Source organism: Protopterus annectens, chromosome 5.part1 (genome assembly GCF_019279795.1).
Source record: "Protopterus annectens isolate FY-2018-M chromosome 5.part1, PAN1.0, whole genome shotgun sequence".
NCBI classification, from domain to species: domain Eukaryota; kingdom Metazoa; phylum Chordata; order Ceratodontiformes; family Protopteridae; genus Protopterus; species Protopterus annectens.
The window spans coordinates 474187410-474206618 of NC_056736.1; positions in this window are offsets into that span (position 1 = coordinate 474187410).

The window sequence follows — 19209 nt, forward strand, 5'->3', positions numbered from 1 at the left end:
CAAAGCAGAAATGCAAGCAACCTTCAACCCCCAACACAACCCAAATGACACATAGTCCACATACTCAGTGTGCCACTCAACTACAGCCCATAAGGCATAACGTACCCAACACTGTAGTCATAGGTGACTCTATAGTCAGGCACACTGATGTTCCACTCACCAGGCTAAACAAGGAAAAAGTTACTGTCAGCTGCCTGTCAGGTGCCAGGATCCACCACATAATGCACGCACTCAGGTCACTCCACAACAAGTACAAATATGACTCTGTCATTGTCCATGTTGGTGTGAATGACCTGAGACGTACCTCCCTGGACTACATGAAAAGAGACATGGAGGAGCTTTCTGATCTTGTAGCCCAGGCCGGTATGACCCTAGCCCTGATTAGCATCCTGCCATCACCCAGAATGACACCACAGTATAAGGACAAAATGATTGACTTTAACAATTGGCTAAGCTTCTGGTGTCATTCTAAGGGAATCCAGTATCTGTCTGCCTGGGATGACATGATCGACAGACCACGCTGCTTTGCCAGAGATGGCCTGCACCTATCGCCCTTGGGATTCCGGATACTGCCTAAGGCTCTTGCCACCCCTATAGTGCCTTTTTTAGGCAAGGTTCAAATGACAAATTCACCACTGTAACAGGTACAAGCAAGCAAAATCTGAGGGTAATGCTACTCAATGCTAGAAGTTTAAACCTCAAAATGCACTCACTCAAGGCACTCCTTAAAATGGAGAACATTGACATCTGTGCAGTGACAGAGACCTGGTTCAAAGCTCCAGAGAGCACCCCTACATTACCAGGCTATAATTCATACCACACCTTTCGGCCACCAAACCCGGACCGAAACACTAAAGGTGGAGGCATGTCCATATTCATTAAGGATATCCACACCTCCAAGCTAGTTGCTCAGCATAATGCATCCGAGATTATCCAAGTTCAACTAACTGGGCAAAACCGCAATCCAGATTGTAGCTTGCTACAGACCCCCCACCATACCCCAGGATTCCCACTCCTCTTTTCTTGATACACTGGAAAATATTAAGGTACAACCCAACACTCTAATAATGGGTGATTTCAACTACCCTACCATTAACTGGGAAAACTACTCATGTACCAACTCTTTTGTTTAACGTTTTCTGGAAATCATCAATTCCAATGCTTTGGATCAACTTATCCACATCCCACCAGAGGCAGCAATATCCTAGACCTGGTCATCACCAACATGGGTGACCAGTGTTCCACACCAGAGGTCAGCTCCTTGTTGGTCAGATCCGACCACAAGCTAATCACCCTAGACATCCACATTCCGCTCCCACCCCCCATTAGGAAAACAACCATAAAAAAATTCTCCAAAGCCAACTTCACGCTTCTTAAGACAGAAGTGGAAAACTTCATGACACCCATACAGATGGACAATAGAGGTACGACTGCTGCATCCTACACAAATGCACTTTATAAGCACTTACACGAGTGCATGGATCGTGCTATCCCTAACAGAACCAAGATGCTATCCTCCAAAAAAAGGAAGCCAATCTGGTGGTCTTCTGCCATAAACAAACTCTACAACAGAAGAAAGAAACTGTTGCAAAAAAGAGTAAAATCCCATGATTGGCGGAACTCTCTGGTCAGCCTTAGTAAGAAGCTGAGATCCCTCATAAAATTCTCCAAAGCTAGTTATGAAAACAAAATTGCCACTGATTCTAAAGACAACCACAAAGCATTTTAAAGCTATGTCAAAAATCTCAATGGCAACACTCAGATCTGCTCTGAGTTACAGCACAATGACACTAAATATACAGAACCAACTGATATTGCCAACATCCTGGCAGATAGGTTCAGGGCTAACTTTAGCCCCCTCTCACCCCCTAAAGGGCCCATCTTTATACTGGAAGAATGCAAAGTTCCTGTAATCACGGCTGCACAGGTAAAAACTTCACTCTCCAAAGCCAAGAACACAGCATCCATGGGACCTGACAACATCCCAGGCTGCCTTCTACATGAACTACAGAATGAACTGGCACCCCACCTAAGTATCATGTTCAATCATAGCCTCACCTCAGGCTTTGTGCCCATTGAATGGTGCACCGTGACAGTTATCCCACTCCACAAAGGGGGGGCCACAACAGACCCCGGGAACTACTGCCCCATTAGCCTGACGAGCCTCGACTGCAAGGCCATGGAATGTGTCATCATGGAACTCATAAAAAAAGACATTGGAGATCTCCAAACCCTGGACCCCACATAGTTTGGGTTTGTAAAAGGCAGATCATGTCTCCTAAACCTGATAGACTTCTTTGAAGTAGTCACCAAAGCCATAGATGAGGGTAAGGTGGTTCACACAGCCTATCTAGATCTCGCCAAGGTGTTCAACACCATCCCCCACTCTGGAATTATAGATAAACTCACTAAACTAGGTATAAATCCCTATGTCACAAGATGGGTGGCCAACTGGCTTACTGAAAGAACCCACACTGTGAAAGTAGCAGACTCCAAATCAGACTTCAGACTAGTGACAAGTGGAGTACCACAGGGTTCAGTCCTGGGTCCTCTCCTGTTTGGTATCTACTTCTCTGAAGTACAGGCTAACACAGAAGGTCTTTGGCTAACTAAATTCACAGATGACTGCAAACTAGGAGCCATAATTGAAACTCCTAATGATTTGGACATCCTACAAAAGGGCCTCACTGAGACAGATGCCTGGTGTCAAAGACATGGTCTCAAGCTCAATGCCAAAAAGTGCATTGTCATCCCCTTTGGTCAAAATTCTATACCCATGAACTACCACATAGGCGGTAGTCTACTTAACACCGAAAGTGTGATAAGAGACTTTGGGACACAGGTGGACAGTAGTCTCTCCTTTGATAATCACATCGCCAAAGTGGTCAAGAAATCCTTCTACATGGAACACCTCATCACAAAAGGTTTCTCATCCAGAGAAAAAAGAGGTCATTGTTCCCCTCTACTCATCACTCATTAGACCCATTATAGAGTACAGCGCCCCTTTTGGTATGTACTTCATAAGACATCTACAACAACTGGAAAGGCCGCAAAAATACCTCACAAAGAGGATTACTGGCCTCAAACAGATGCCTTACGCTTTACTCCGTTGCATATCGCCTACTCAGAGGCAATCTCTGCCTAGCATACAAAGCTATGTCAAACCCAGAGCTGTTGGACATGCTCCACTTAAAGAAATCCCAATCCCTCTGAACTACACGCTCTAGGGACCTAAACCTTGTCACCACAATAAACAGAACATGCTGGAGGGATAGATTCCTGTCCCAGAGACTTCCCATACTCTATAACAGACTACCTATCTATGTCAAACAGAGCTCCTCATTAGCACTCTTCAAGAAAAATCTTGATGATTGGATGGGTAATAGGAAATTCACCCCGGGGATCACTTCTGTGGTTCTGCTTGACAGGGGCACAGGAAAATAATTTTCTTGGGTGGCGAAAGCCAGGGTACATTTTTGGCTAGGCTTGTATAGGCCCTAGGGCCAATAGCCTAGTACCTACCTATGAGTCTATGAACCTATGATTAACCATGTTGAATGCCTTTTAAAGATCCAGAAAGAGGGCAGAGGAGAGTTTTTTATTGTTCCAATTTTGGTTAATGACATTAGTAAAGGAGAGGAGGGCTGAGGTAATGCTATGGAATGGTCTAAAACCACGCTGAGTGTTAGTCAGGAGATTATTCTTGATAAGGTAGCTCATGAGTTGGCTGTAGAACATTTTTCCATTATTTTTGCTAGGGGTGACAGGATAGCTATTGGTCTATAGTTAGATAGTTAATTGGAGGTGCCCCCTTTATGGAGGGCACTCTGTTAATCTTAATATGAAACTAAAAGTCCGCCATACCAATCATTGGTATAACAAACCACTGTTGTTGTCAATTTATTTTATTTATTTATTTCATTTATTTTATTTTACATTTGTTAAACAGGTAGTGTCCATCTGGGCAAGTAGTCCATTTTCAAAAGAGACCAGGGGAGAAATGTTTCATAAAAATAGTACAAATAAGATTACAAAAATTTTACAAACATTTACAAAGAATATACAAAAAGTTTAACAGTTGCCTACAGTCACAATTTACAAAAAGAGAATGTAAACAGTAAACATTATATTTCCTAAGCCTTACTACTGACAGTAATATGGAACTCATTAGATACATAACTAAGATAAACCATTGTGGTATTTTCATTTGGTAGAAGTAAGACAAGGAGAAGATAGCAGAAATGAAACATTTGATTGATGGCATGAGAAATTAGCCAGGGGTATTACAGGAACATAGCCATTGTTGAGAAATGTATTCCTTTAGGAGTTATTTGAAGCTATGACTATCTGTGTTTTTTAGGACCCTCTTGGGCATGAGGTTCCACTGTTTAGCTGCTTTATAGGAGAACAGAAATTCACCAAAGTAATTATGGGACTTTGTTACCTTAAGTATAAGTTTATCAGATGATCTAAGGGTCCTGGGGTTGGTATTTAGTTGCACTAGGTTGGAGAGTGCAGGGCAGTTTTCAGGTTTGTGGATAACAGAGTGGGCAGTGGTGAGCAGATTGAGCAATAACAGATTGGGAAATTCAAGCCAGTGTAATTTTTGAAGAGCAAGGCAATGACGGGTCCTGTTGGGTATATTAGCAGCAAATTTTGCTATTTTATTATAGCAGGAATCAAGTAGATGTAAATCAGACATGTGCAGGTTAGTGACAATTTGAGAACAGTAGAGGAGGGTAGATGGGAGGTGGGATATGGCTGTGGCTAGTCTGGAGTTTTACTTGAGGTAAGGTTTGGCCCTATATAGTGCACCAAGTTTGATGTGAACTTTTTTAATTGTGAGTGATATGTGTTTATCTAATGTTAGGTTATATGTGTGTATCAGTACATGGTTATCAGGTCAGTCTGATCAATGGATAGTACACAAAAAACTTGGTTTTCTATATAGACATAAAAAATGTCAAACAACACAACTCATTGCCAAAACTCACCTTGCTTCTACCCTCCTCTATACATCTCCCATACTACAAACCTAAAGAAATCAGAATTAAGCAAACATGACACCTGTTACAATAAAATTGCAAAGTTTGCCATAGTTTCTATCTCTAGATTACATCCTTGCCTAGCATTAAAACATCTCACTTGGTTAGAGCTGCCCGGTCTCCTAGCCTATAACCAACTGACCACAGCCCATCAACTACTCTATCATCCAGACAAAACTCCTGCCCTTCTTAACCGCCTGCAGTCCTACTCTACTAATTGTGTCTTCTGTTCCAATAACAAATCTTTACTAAAGATATTTAAAACTAACACACATCTGGAGAATCCCTCTACTCCAACAACATAGAGAAACTCTGGAATTCTCTGCCCCTAAACATAAAAACTACCACTAGCACTACAACATTCAAAAAGATCCTTAAAACGCATTTAACTAATACATGGTTATGCTCTTGTACTAACCCGGGTCAAGAAAAAACATCTTTAGGCCTACCTTGTAATTGTAATATATAACTATTGTACATTTTATGAGCTCTATACTTTTTACTCTGTTTTTCAGCCTTATCATAATCTGGGTACGTTACTGTAAATACAATGTATTGTAAACATATGTATAGTGTAAAATGTTGTACTGCTAAGATGTAAACATGCTGAACTGCCTGTTCTATATATTTGTATACAATCAATCAATTAATTATTCGTTATGTATATAGATTGCTGGAGTAGTGATAGTGCCTATCTTTGTTTACTTTCTCCATGTATTAATTTGGAGCTTTTCTCCCCGGGCCTCTGCTGAAAAGAACAGCTTGTCCAGTTGGACTTTTCTGGTAAACAAATGTTAAATAAATAAATAAAACAAAGTAGAAACTATCTGTGCAGCAGGACAACCTTTTTTTTCAGAAAGATGCTAGAAGTTATGTACCTAAACAGGTTCCCTATCACTAGCATGAGACCAAATTTTGTGAATATGAAATTTAAAAAAAAAAAGATTTTAACCCATCATTTATCATCTGTGCTAACCTTAACCCTATCTCTGCCCCTAGCTCTAACCTCAGTCCTTCACCTTACTTTTTCAAAAAATAGTGCCACTACACAAGACAGTCACAGACATGACATACACTTAGATACGCAGACACACACAGATGCACACACTTCGGCATACTAATTCTATTGTTTATACAAGCTTAGGCTTAGCGTATAGTTTTCAGATTTGCTGCTACATACTACATTCTTTTCATCTTGAGGATCACACTTATGCATAGCTCTCAACCTTCCATCTTCAAAATGAGGAACACTACCTTTCATAATGTGGAACATTTCCTAACATCAGCAAGAAATTCATAGGATATTTAAAATGTGAGATTTTTACTTATAGAATAATTATTTTTTAAAAAATAAAATGATTCTGTTTTATTTACCATGGATATCGGTTAAAAAATTGCTAACACTGAAAGTGTAACAGACCCTTTCAATATGGAACATTGAGGAGCATGACGTTTTTAAGACCCCAAATGAGAAATGTTCATAATGAAGTACACTTGAGAGTTATGCAGTTATGATGCTTGGAATTATAACCTAGATACACCCAAACATAACTTAATTCTGATACAATATTAAGCAGGAGGAAAAACTACTGGAATTTTCTTTCATTTAAGAAGTAGGTGCAGTAAAATACTTAGCCCAAATACTAAATTCATAATTAAATCACATAAATCTAATGACCAGGCAGTAATAACCATATTTTAAGTAAGACTTTAATATCTCTTACTGTATTTCAAACAACAATGTTAACAGACAGATGATTAAAAACAGGTACAACAGATGTCCTTACATTCATTGTAAGTATTCCTTACAAATGGGATTCGCTACTGTAAAGCCTACTGTCCGGCCAGTTTACCAAGGTTTACCGTTACTTTAAGGTACACTGAATGTCACATGCACACTCCTTGGGCATAAAGGTGACATTCAGGCGTACCATCCTAAGAACTTTTTTGCTGCTGTCAGTCTGTCACCTCCGTCTTTTTTTATTTTCTCGTTTCTCTGTTCTTCCTGTATTTGTCGGAGTCCTCAAAGTTGCAGATAAGTACCCATTTGGGTTTTTGGTTACTTTTTCTGTTTGTTTTCTGCTATTTGGAGTTAATGTCATCAAGGAAGGGTAAATGCCAGTGTGGGAGACTGATTCCCCATAGAGACTGCCACAAAAGTATCTTTTTTGCCTAGGTGCTGCTCACGACCATACGTCTTGTTCAATTTGTCAGGCTTTGGCCACCAAAAATCTTCATAGTAGGCTTTCTTCCTTTTCCTTGCATCTTGAGCATTAGCATCTTAAGCTTCTTGCTGCAGGTAGTATGGATGTAGCTTCTTGCCCTGAGGGTCAGCTGTCAAGGAAGAAGAAGGTGCATAAGGTAAGACCGGAATCTTCCACTATCCAGCCTCTGCTGAGAGTTTATCCTGAGGTTATTATGCACCCAGAGGCTCACTCAGTTATTTTGTCAGATTCTTCTACCACATCTAGGTTGGAAGTCGGTGAGGATCTGGTGGGCAGCATGCCCGACAAGGCTTTGCAAGTGTCCATTTCAGACTTTCAGAGGGAACCTCAATTGACTGTTTCTGAGGGGTCTAGAGGGGTTCCACACTTTCTGTTTAGGGAAGAAGTTGCTACTAGAGTTGTGGAATGCCTTCCTGTGTCTGGGCCTTCTCAGTTTTCTTGGATAGATGTCCCCTTAAAAAAGGAACAGAAAACTAATCATGTTTCTTCTGCTGCTAGGGATCCACAAAGTGAGTGGCAGGCATTTATTCGGGGGTTATTTAATGCTTTATTGTCGTTAAGGCCTTTTCAAGGGGTTTCAGTTCGTGCTACTCCTTGGTCCTCCTCTTCCCCTAAAAGGCCCAGAGGATTGCATTCTTCTGAGGTGGATTCTGATGACTACTCCATTGCTTATTCTACCCAGCTTCCTTCACCTTTAGACTACAGGTCTGAGGAGGAGGATTCTCATACTCTAAATAATCCTTCTGTGGAAATTTCCTTTGGGGACATGATCTCTAGGATGATGGAATTTTTTAAATTGGATTGTGCCCAGGTTTCGGATATCCATAAGAGGTACTATGAGTTACTGCAGATGGAATCTCCTAAACTTGGGGCCATTCCTCCTGTCTTTCCTGCTTTATTGGATGTTTTTCCACTGCCTCCAAAGTGCCAGATTCTCTGCCTCCTGCTCCCAGAAGTCTGATAGGTTTTATAGGGTGCCTGAGGATTGTTCCTTTTTGTTTAAGTGTCCTGCTGCTGACCCCTCTGTGGTGTCTGTAACCTCTGATAAGCCATCTCAGTTGCTTCCTTTGTCCAAGTTACTGCCTTCTGACAAGGACAGTAGAACCATGGATAGGCTGGGTAAGAAAGTTTATACTTTGGCTACCTTGGCTTCTAGGGCTATTAATTATCAGACCCATATCTCTAGGTATGTCATGGCTCTTCTTTCTCAGCCTTGTTAGATTCTTCTGCTTTTTCCTTGCTTGGGACTTCTTCTCAGGTAGTTCATCATTCTGTCAAATGCTGCTACTGGTTTGGTTCTGAGGAGATATTCATGGCTTCAGGTTCAATCTTTGCCCGATGATATTAGGGCTAAGTTAATGGATGCTCCTCTGGATAATACTCTTTTGTTTGGTGAAGCAACTGGTGGTTTATTTAGGTCTCTTCAAGACATAGTGAAGGCTTTACAGGAGCTTAAGCATGTCTTTGTTTCCTCTGTGCCTAAATTTCAGTGAAACTACCCTTCTATGCCAGCCTTTTTTGTAGGCAGTCTCTCCCTCCTAAATGTAAAAAGGGTAGTAAACAGGCTCCTCCTGCTAAGGCCACTCAGACTGCAGGGATTCTTAAGCCTTCCTTTCCTGACAAATCAGGTGCTGTCTGACTATCTACCTGTTCCCAGCCATATTCCGCTTTCTCTTTGACTTTCTCTTTCTCTTTTTGTTTGGCTCCAGATCACCCAGGATGCTTGGTTCTGTCAGTCATTTGGCAAGGGTACTTCATGGCCTGAATTTCCCACTCTCCTTTTATGGGCATTCCCCATCCCCCTCTGGAGCAACTTCCTTTTTTCCCAGAGGTTCTTTGGGACCTCTTGTCTCAGGATACTATTCAAGAAGTACCTGTGTCTCAAAAGGGGAAAGGGTTTTTTTCAGACTGTTTCTAGTGCCCAGAAAAGAAGATACTTGGAGATCTGTTCTAGACCTCTCCCATCTAAACACCATCTGAAGGTGCTTTCTCTTTGGATGTTGTCACTTCAGTCCCTTTTTCTTCTCTTGGTCCCTCAGGCCTTTCTGGCATCTCTGGACCTCAAGGATGCTTATTTCCATATTCTGATCCATCCTCTTTTCAGGAGATTTTTGCGTTTCTCTGGTATTTGCTTCCTGGCATTTTCAATTCTGTGCTTTGCCCTTTGGACTTTCTACTGCCCCAAGGGTGTTCACTAAATTCCTTGTTTCTGTGATTTCCTTTTTCAGGCTATAAGGGATCTAAATCTTTCCTTATTTGGATGACCTTCTGATTCAAGCATTTTCTCCAGAGGTCCTTTTGCAAAAATCTTCATTTTACCATTTCTCTTCTTCAGATCCTGGGTTTCACAATAAACTTCAAAAAGTCTTCCCTGACTCCTTCTCAGGATTATGTCTTTCTGGGTTGCAGGTATCAAACAATGCCAATGCTGGCATCCCTTCCACCTCCAAAGGCATTCTTTCTCATTTCTTTCTTCCAAACTCTTCTTCCCGTAGCCTCCATTACAACCAGGGAGTTTATGAGAGCTCTGAGGTTCATGGCTTCCACCATTCCAATGCTCCCTCTGGCCAAGCTCCACATGAGGAAGTTCCAGCAGTTTCTGAAGTCAGTGTGGCTTCAGCATGCACATCCTCTAGACTTTCCTGTTCCTCTTCTCCAATGTCTCAAGAAAGAACTTCTGTGGTGGATTCAGCAGTTGTCTCTGAATTCAGGGCTCCCTTTTCAGCCTACTCTTCCCTTTCAGGATCTATTCACAGATGCTTCATATGTGGGATGGGGAGCAACATTTGGCTTTCTGAGTGTTCAGGGGGTGTGGTCGCCTTGTTGATGGAAGGACCACTTCAACATCAAAGAGATGAGAGCTGTTCTGCTGGCTCCTCAGGTCTTTTATCTTCTCTTCTGTCCAGGGTCTCTGAAGGTAATCACAGACAATACCCCAGTCATGTGGTATATCAACAAACAGGGGGTACAAGATCTTACTGTCTTTTCCAGTGGCACTTCTGGTATGGGATCTGGCTATCCAACATCAGGTGACTCTTCAGGCAGTTTACATTTCTTCAGATCGGAACGTTGTGGCAGACAATCTGAGTAGGTCCTTCACTCAGTCCCACAAATGGATTTTTCATAGGGATGTGTTTCTGGACATTGGTCACCAGTAGGGTACTCCTCAAGTAGATCTCTTTGCCTCCCCTCTGAACAGACAACTTCCTCTGTTTTGTGACAGAGTCTCAGGTCCTCTGGTATGGATGGTGGACACCCTCTCCTTGGAAGGGGATGTTTCTTTATGAATTTCCTCTCCTTCCTCTCCTTCCGAGAGTCCTGTTCAAGATTCAACAGGATGCTCACAAAATCTTGTTGCTGACTCCCTTTTGGCCACCACAGCACTGGTTCTCTCTCCTTCTGCATCTAGCCAGGGAAAATCATCACAAGTTACCCCACAGGGTGGATCTCCTCACACAAGACAAGAGGTGTCTCATCCATCCTCACCTGTCCATGCTTCCACCGACACTGTGGGTGATAGGGTTTTGATTCCTCATAGACACCTTTTTTCTGAGGATGTGCTGCAGGTCCTGCAGGAGGCCAGGAAACCTACTACTAGGAAATCCTACTTATCTAAATGGAAGGGGGTTTCCATTTGGTGTCTTTCTCATGATCTGGACCCACTTTCTGTGGATGTTACTTTTGTTCTCTCTTATTTGTGTGAGTTGCTCAATGCTGGTTTGGCCTGTTCATCTATTAAGGCCAACTTACAAGCCATTTCTGCTTGTCTGGCTTTAACTCCCCCATTAACTTCTAGATTTGAGGCTAAGCAGTTTCTTAAAGGTGTCCTTAATATTAGATCTCCCAGGAACCCTGTTCCTTCACCCTGGGATCTTAATTTCGTTTTGGAGGAATTGACTCAGGCTCCTTTTGAGCCTGCTGTTTCAGCTTCCTTGCAACATTGTTCTTGAAAGACAATTCTTTTGTTAGCTCTTACTTCTGCCAGATGGGTGTCTGAGATGTATGCCCTTAGGGCTTGTCCACCTTTTTTGATATTTCATGAGGACAGGGTGTCCTTGCGTACTAATCCTTCTTTCATGCCCAAGGTGGTTAATGAGTTGTCACTTAATCAGTCTATTAATTTGCCTACTTTTTAACCCTCTCTGCAATCTGACAGTGAGAGGGTGCTGCATACTTTAGATGTGCATAGACAGCTCAGATTTTATTTGGATAAAACTATAGCTATCAGAAAATCTGACCAGTTATTTGTTTCCTTTCATCCACAGTCTTTATGTTTGGCTATTTACAAGCAAAATATTTCCAGTTGGATTTCTAAGACTATTTCCTTTTGTTACACTTTTCATGGCAAGAGCCTTCCTTCATCTGTGAAGGCTCATTCCACTAGAGCTGTGGCTTCTTCTGTTGCTTTTTTCAAAGGCTTAGATGCTAATTCTATTCCTGAAGCGGCTACCTGGAGGTCTGTGCATACCTTTACCAAACATTCCCAGTTGGATGGCATCTCCAGAGCCAGAGCTGGTTTTGCTGCTGCTATTCTTCATGGCTTCTTGGAGGGCTCTGCTGCTTCCTCCTCTCAAGTTTCTTCTTGATCTTTGGCATTCTCCCATTTGTATGGAATACTGCAGTGGTGAAAGTAAGGACATAGTAAAGTTGTGTAAAATATTACCATAATGGTAGATGTCCTTACTTCACCACTACAGTATTCACTCCCTCCCTCCATCCCCCTGGTCTTTTTTTCCTTCCTGGATGTGCAGATTCTCCTTGATTTTCCTTGGACTGCTGTTCCTACTGGGGTAATCAGTTCCCAGAATGGTATGCCTGAACATCATCTTTATGTCCTATACCATGCAAGGAGTGTGCAGGTGACATTCAGTGTATCTTAAAGCAATGGTAGACTTTGGTAAACTGGCTGAATGGTGGGCTTCATGGCAGGGAATCCCATCTGTAAGGAATACTGCAGTATTGAAGACAAGGACATCTACTGTCATGGTAAGATTTTACACAACTGTACTTTCCCTTACTAATTTACCAGTTCAAATTTTCCACAAACTGACAACCATCATAATAACTGTATTTACTTATTTATTTATTTGTTCATTTATTGTCTGTTTATTGAATAAGATGGGCTGGTTCAAGGATACATGTTATATTTGATCAAGATTTGTTGCCAGGCAATACCTAGGAAATAACTTATTTTCAGTTATGGAAAGAACTGATAATTGATAACATGGCATTTTAGTATTTGTATAATATGTGGTAAAATGGTTTGGATGGAAAATATATAAATAAGCCATATAATTACATCTCATACAAAGCTTAAATCTTTTAAGACAATGTGAATTTATAACAATAGAAAACGTTTCCAATATTAACATGTGTTATATTTTGGCATAGTGGTGATTGTTGATGCTTGCTGATCCTAGATAGAAAATAGTGTGCCTGTAAGTCTAGGACAGACATAATGAGAGAATCAGTTGCAGGAAGAAGAATGTCAGGCCCATTATCCCGCAAATATTTAGATATCTGCATCCTGATGTGAGGCCTTTTGTCTACAGAAGGTCTGCAAAGACACTTTGAGAGACTATCCCCAGATTTACTATTCTTCCATGCAGGACTAGCTTAGTCCTGCACAGAAGTGGCCATTTAGGAGCAAGACGGCAGCACGCCATGCATATTAATGAAGGCACGCTGCCTGAGCTCCTAATCTTACACGGAGCATGTAAGAGTGCATGGGGGCATGTTTGAGAGCAGAGCTCTCAGAATATACACGCCCCTGCAATGAAGAACAGCAGAAAGCCCTAAAAGAAGGAGCAAGGCCACTCATAGGTGTATGCATACCCCCAGCAACATCCCCCCACATGTACAAGAGCAATAGTTAACACAAAAAATATAAAGATACTTTTTTTATGAAACAGATTAAATTTAACTGTAGGTGCATGGGTTTGCCCATCGCTTAGCTATGGCTAATGCAGCTTAAATGGCAGAACAGAATAAAAAGCAAGATATATGCAAATGAAGCAGTATAGCAATAGTGTAGTGAGCAGAGCATTCACCTTACAAGCAGTCATTCCCACCTTGAGTCCCACTGTAGCACATTCCATTTTCCATGTCAAATCACATTATGACCAATATTTTAGTTGCATAACCTACTAAATAACATATATTTGTGAACTGGAGTACAACATTAAATGCAGATGTGAGGTGTCAGTGTCATAATGTTGCAGAGTCCACAGATAATCACATGTGCCCCATACAGTATATGTGCACAGGAATCAGGGATACAAATGGAAGGTAAAATGTGTAATGAATGATAACTCCATACAGCTTCCAAATCCCCCAACTTCCAAAGAACCATTAGACATTACTGTCTAAATTACTGCAGTGGTAAGTGGGAGTAAGCACTAGTAAGCAAGTGTAAGTAGTATTAAGTAGTAGTAAGTGGGAGTAAGCATATGTAAGCACCAGTAAGTGGGTTTAAGCCTGTTTGCATGGGGGTAAGCAATGCGCACACAGGTTAAGCAATATGGAAGCTAACTCTCTGTAAGCATATTTAACTGAAGGTGGCAGTGCTTATCCTCATGCAAACCTGTGCGAACCCACTTACAAGTGCTTAAAAGTGCCTTAATCACTCTTTATCCAACAGCCTCTGTCCTGCCCAGCAACAAAATGAACAGCCTTGCAGGTCTTGAACCCAGGGCCCTATACACTATAGCCACAGTCATTAACCACCAAGCCATCACAGCAATACATAAGACTGAGGTATCACCAAACAAATCCTCACTATAGTAAAATCAAACTGAATATGTGAAAGGAATCAGTATACAGTCATATGTTCTATAACTTACTACATAACAAAAATATATGAACTGGAGTACTGAAGTAAGGTGTAATTGTAATAGAGTGTTGAAGACCCCTATTAAACACAAGGACCCCATACAGTGTACGTACACATGAATCATGGATACCAAACATATATATAACATGCAATGAATAATAAATCAATGCCAAAAAGCAAATATAATGCAAAGTAAATATTTAGCAATGCTAAGCATTGCACAGGCCAGCTTAGTAAGTGTAAGCAATGTGTAGGCCAGCTAACTCAATTTGCCCAGTGGAATACCACTTTAAACAATGCCAACCTTAGGTAAGCAGGTTTGCCCATAGTTTAGCCTTTTCAAAACTGTCCAAACTGGCAAAGTGCGGGAAATCTGCCCTACTTAAACCCAACAAGTGGGAGTACATCTCATAACTGGTTGTAGCTTCCCCTTCCAGGCACCATGCCAGGACTGGGGAGGGAGTGCGCTTTTGGGTACAGCACTGGGGCATCCAGGAGTCCAGAGTCATGGCAGGACTCATTGCCAAAGATCATGAGCAGAGACTGCTGCAGAGCCAGTACCAGAGTTCCCAATAAAAAGTGGAAGCCTGGGACCGTCTTGCCCATGACCTCACCAGTGCCACTGGCATACCCCAAACTGGTGAGCAGGTCTGGCATCACTATGCCAACCTGAAGCGGCGGAAGGGGGATCTCTTGGATCAGTGGATCCAAGAGGCTAGGATGGCATGGGAAGTCCCAGCTATGTGTAAGTATCACTCCACTACCTGTTTAATAATTACCAGCTCATGTATATTATGAATAGTTATGGCTAAATATTCCTCTTATGTCTTTCACAGCAGCAAGTGAGAGGGCCGCGAACTAGGAGGCCCATGGATGTCACTTGGAGAGGTTGTGACGCAGGCAGGTTAGTAATACTCCTGCATGTACTGTCATAGGAAATAAATCTAAAAGTATTAGTAAGTTAATTGCCAGTATAAAACCTGTATTGTTTAAGGCAAGTACTGCATACACCAGAGAATATGACAGGAAGAGTCTCATATAGGTTGTATGTAAATAAAAGCATAATATCCTGAAAATAATGGCCTAATTTCTGGACTGCATGTGTTTACTCTGGTATTATATGGTAATGTAGATTTGCAATAAATTCATAGTACTGCTGTATTAAGCACTGTTACCCACACTGTGCAACATGAATAAAATGTGTAGGAATGTCTGTATATGACTGGTGTAATCCTCAGAGGTCATTTAGTACAACTGAGAGAGACATAGAAAGAAAACAGTGAAAAGACAGACAACAAAATCCAAATAGCACATGCAACTGAGACATGAACTGTTGTATTTTTAGCACAAAGAGTCATGGTTCGAATCCTGGGAGTGGTAGTAGTCAGCATACAGAATCATACCCCACAACTGTACAGATATGTCCAGAATGTCCAGTAAATTGGCCCATATCTGCTGCATGTCACTCTGTCCTCCTGGGAAATCAGTGGGATGATCCTAGACATATAGGCAGCAAACAAGAAATACAACTGATTGTCACACATCTATAAGAACAAACCTGTCACTCTAGCAGCTCCCTAAACTGTTGAGAGTAATAAGCCAAGTATGTCCCATCTACTCCCCCATGTTGTCAAGCTGTGACCAGAGTGTGTACAGTAACAGAGTGAGATGTATGTGCATAACAGTAATGTGGAATCTGGTACTTTGTGTGGCAACATTCAGGTAGTGCTAACAAACATTGCTCCCACATGTCCATCAGATATGATCACTGTGCCCAGAAATAAAATAATGAAACACTGTACTGGTACTGTTTACTTTGGTATTGTATGGCATTATGAGCATTGCAGTTGCTCTAAATAATAAGGTATTACTCATCATTGTCACCCACACTGTGCTACATAATATAACTGTCTAGGAAATCCTGTATAAGAGTGTTGTAATACAAGGTCAGAATGTAAAACCACAGGAGAATTATAAGACAGAAATCAGATAAGAGATATACAGCAATATCTGTATAGCACACACAACTGTAAAAGACAGTGTTTTCATTTTAGCAGACACAGCCATGGTCTGAATCCTGGGAGTGGAAGTAGGCTACATACAGAATCATACCCCACACCTGTACAGATAAGTCCAGAATGTCCAGTATATTGGCCCATATCTCCTGCCTGTCACCCTGTCCCCCTGGGAAATCAGTGGGATGATCCCAGATGTTTAGGCAGCAAACAGGAAATACAACTGATTGACACACATCTATAAGAACAAACCTGTCACACTAGCAAATCCCAAAATGTTATGAGAGTAATAAGCCAGATATTTCCCATCTACACCCCCATGCTGGCAAGCTGTGACCAGAGTGTGTACAGTAACAGAGTGAGATGTATGTTCATAATACTAATGTCAAATCTGGTACTTTGTGTGACAACATTCAGGTAGTGCTAACAAACATTGCTCCCACAGGTACATCAAATAAGAACACTGTGCCGAGAAATAAAAGCTTGATACCCTGTACTGGTACTGTATACTCTGGTAATGTATGGCATTGTGAATGTTGCAGTTGCTCTGAATAATAAGATATCACTGCCACTGTCAGCCACACTGTGCTACATAATATAACTGTCTAGAAAATCCTGTATAAGAGTCTTGTAAGTCACTAAAGGTTGAAGAGGGCAATAGTCTGCATACGTCCCGGTTCACCTACATGTTTTCAAAACATGGCCAGAGTCTGTGCAAAACGAGATGGATAGGTATGTGCATAACGTCAACCTGGAATCTGGGAGCATGTGTAGAAACAGTTAGTGTTAAACAATTCCTCCACAGGTATACCCAGTAAGAGGTGTACACTGCAGGTAAAACCAGTCCATGTATATAGTTGCTGACAGCCATATCACTGTCCAAACTAAGGCAATAGGGTAGTGTAGTAATACTTGTAAGGTACAGATAACAGCACTGACTAGGAAAGTAATGCAAACTGCAGAAATATACTAGTTGTTAATTGACATCTTTCTCTCCCCCCACCATACCTCCAACAATACACTAAATACCCACCTCAACTGGTATGTGATGACTCCCCTGTAATGTTGGGACATATGTCCTATTGTTTGATAATTATTTAAATCTGTTTATATGCATGTGCTATGCTGAAATACTCCAAAATTGGTGGCATGGTACCATCAATGTACCTGCATGCTGTTGTTATTACCACTGTGGTCCCATATATGCATGTGTTCTGTTTGCTATGCAACTGTTCCATAACTGATGTCTGGGTTAATGGGAATATCTATGCATGCTGTTATACCTAATCCTGGAATGTGTTTACTATTACTAACCTGCATATGTTGATAAAGCATAAACACCATAGCACGTTTGGGAAGGCCGGTCACGGCAGACTCACCTGTCCCACCTCAGCTGGCCATGGCAGAGGGGACCAGAACATCTGGGGCCCAACCCGGGACCTCCTAATCTGTTGGTCCTGCACCACCTTCGGGTGGAACCACCTCAGTGGATGGGGGTCACCTCCCTGGGAGCGGGCACGGACAGGAACCTGTCACGCATCGCCAGGTCTGGGTCGTGGTGCTTAGCGAGCTCTGCAGGGAGGTTGGAGATCTGCTATGCCAGTTCGAGGGGCACATGTCATGACTAGAGGGTCAGCCTGGGTCTCTGACTCAGCCCCCAGTGCAGCCACCTTCGGGGCTGTGAAGGGACAGTGGTGACTGCCCATGGGTGGGGACCTCAGTCCCACTGTTTCCACTAGGGGGCTCATGGGCTTCTGATTTCACAACACCCCTCCCCATCAAGGTGTTTACCCCCGCATGTGTCATATACTGCTTCAGTATGCGTCTTGTTTGTATTGTCTGTTATCCTACACAAATACACCTACTATCCATCCCCAACAGGCCACTCTCACCTGAAAAAAAAGGCAATCTATTCCCAAAAAAAATATTGCCCCATACATAGCTGTCCATTTTGCACATGTCCACTGGACACATGTAATCTGGTCTAATTGGCATCACAATATATTATTGTTGTCCACACCCCTCTCTCAGGGGTTTGAGTGTCCAAATCTACCTTCAAATTCAGTATATATGCATAGCTGTTGCTGTAGAAGAAATGGGCAGCCATGGACCTTCTCTACACCCTCTTGTACATCCCCAGCTATTTTGCCTACTTTCTTTCCCTCTTTGTGCCCCTTTTTCACCACTTTCCTATCAACCTTTTTGTCTTTTCTTTTAAAGAAATTAGCACGGGGTATGCGGGAGTAAGCACTTTTAAGCAGCAGTAAGTGGGTGTAAGACTGTTTGCGTGGGAGTAAGCAATGCCTACACAGGTTGAGCAAATGAGAAGGTAAATCAGTTTTGTTTAATTTAAATTCATTTAAAATATGTAGTTTTTGTTGTATTTTCATGTTTTTAAATGAAAATGTGGGGGGCTCTGCCCCCCCCAACTATATATATCAACTCCAGGGAAGCACATCATTGGGGAGGGGAGCAAATCCCTGTTAAGTGCCTTGAATACTGGTTGTTGACCAAATGAGCTGTCGACCAAATGAATGCCGATCAAAAGGTCTGTCGATCTTATGAAGTAGACCCATATATATATATATATATATATATATATATATATATATATATATATATATATATATATATATATATATATATATATATATAAATATGTACATACATATGCATACATCTATAGGTATATATGTCTACATCTATATGTCTACATATATACAGCAATATATATATATATATGTATATATATATATATATATAAGCATAAATATATATCTATATAGGTATACACAGACATACATCTATAGATATAAAAGAAACCATAACATATATGCCCACATGCACCATTAATGGGGGTAAGGGAGCCCAAACAACATACGTTTTGTGCATATAGATATCCCCCCCACACAGGCAAACACATCTGCCCTGCAGTATAATACCAACTGTTGCAGATCCCATAACCAGGACCTGACACAACATGGGCACAATATGTTAACAGTACTCCATCCCAACTGTATGATGTCAGGCTGGTATCAGTAACATATTATGCAGTACAGTCTGGCCCGATAAACCCAAAAAGACCAGGAAAA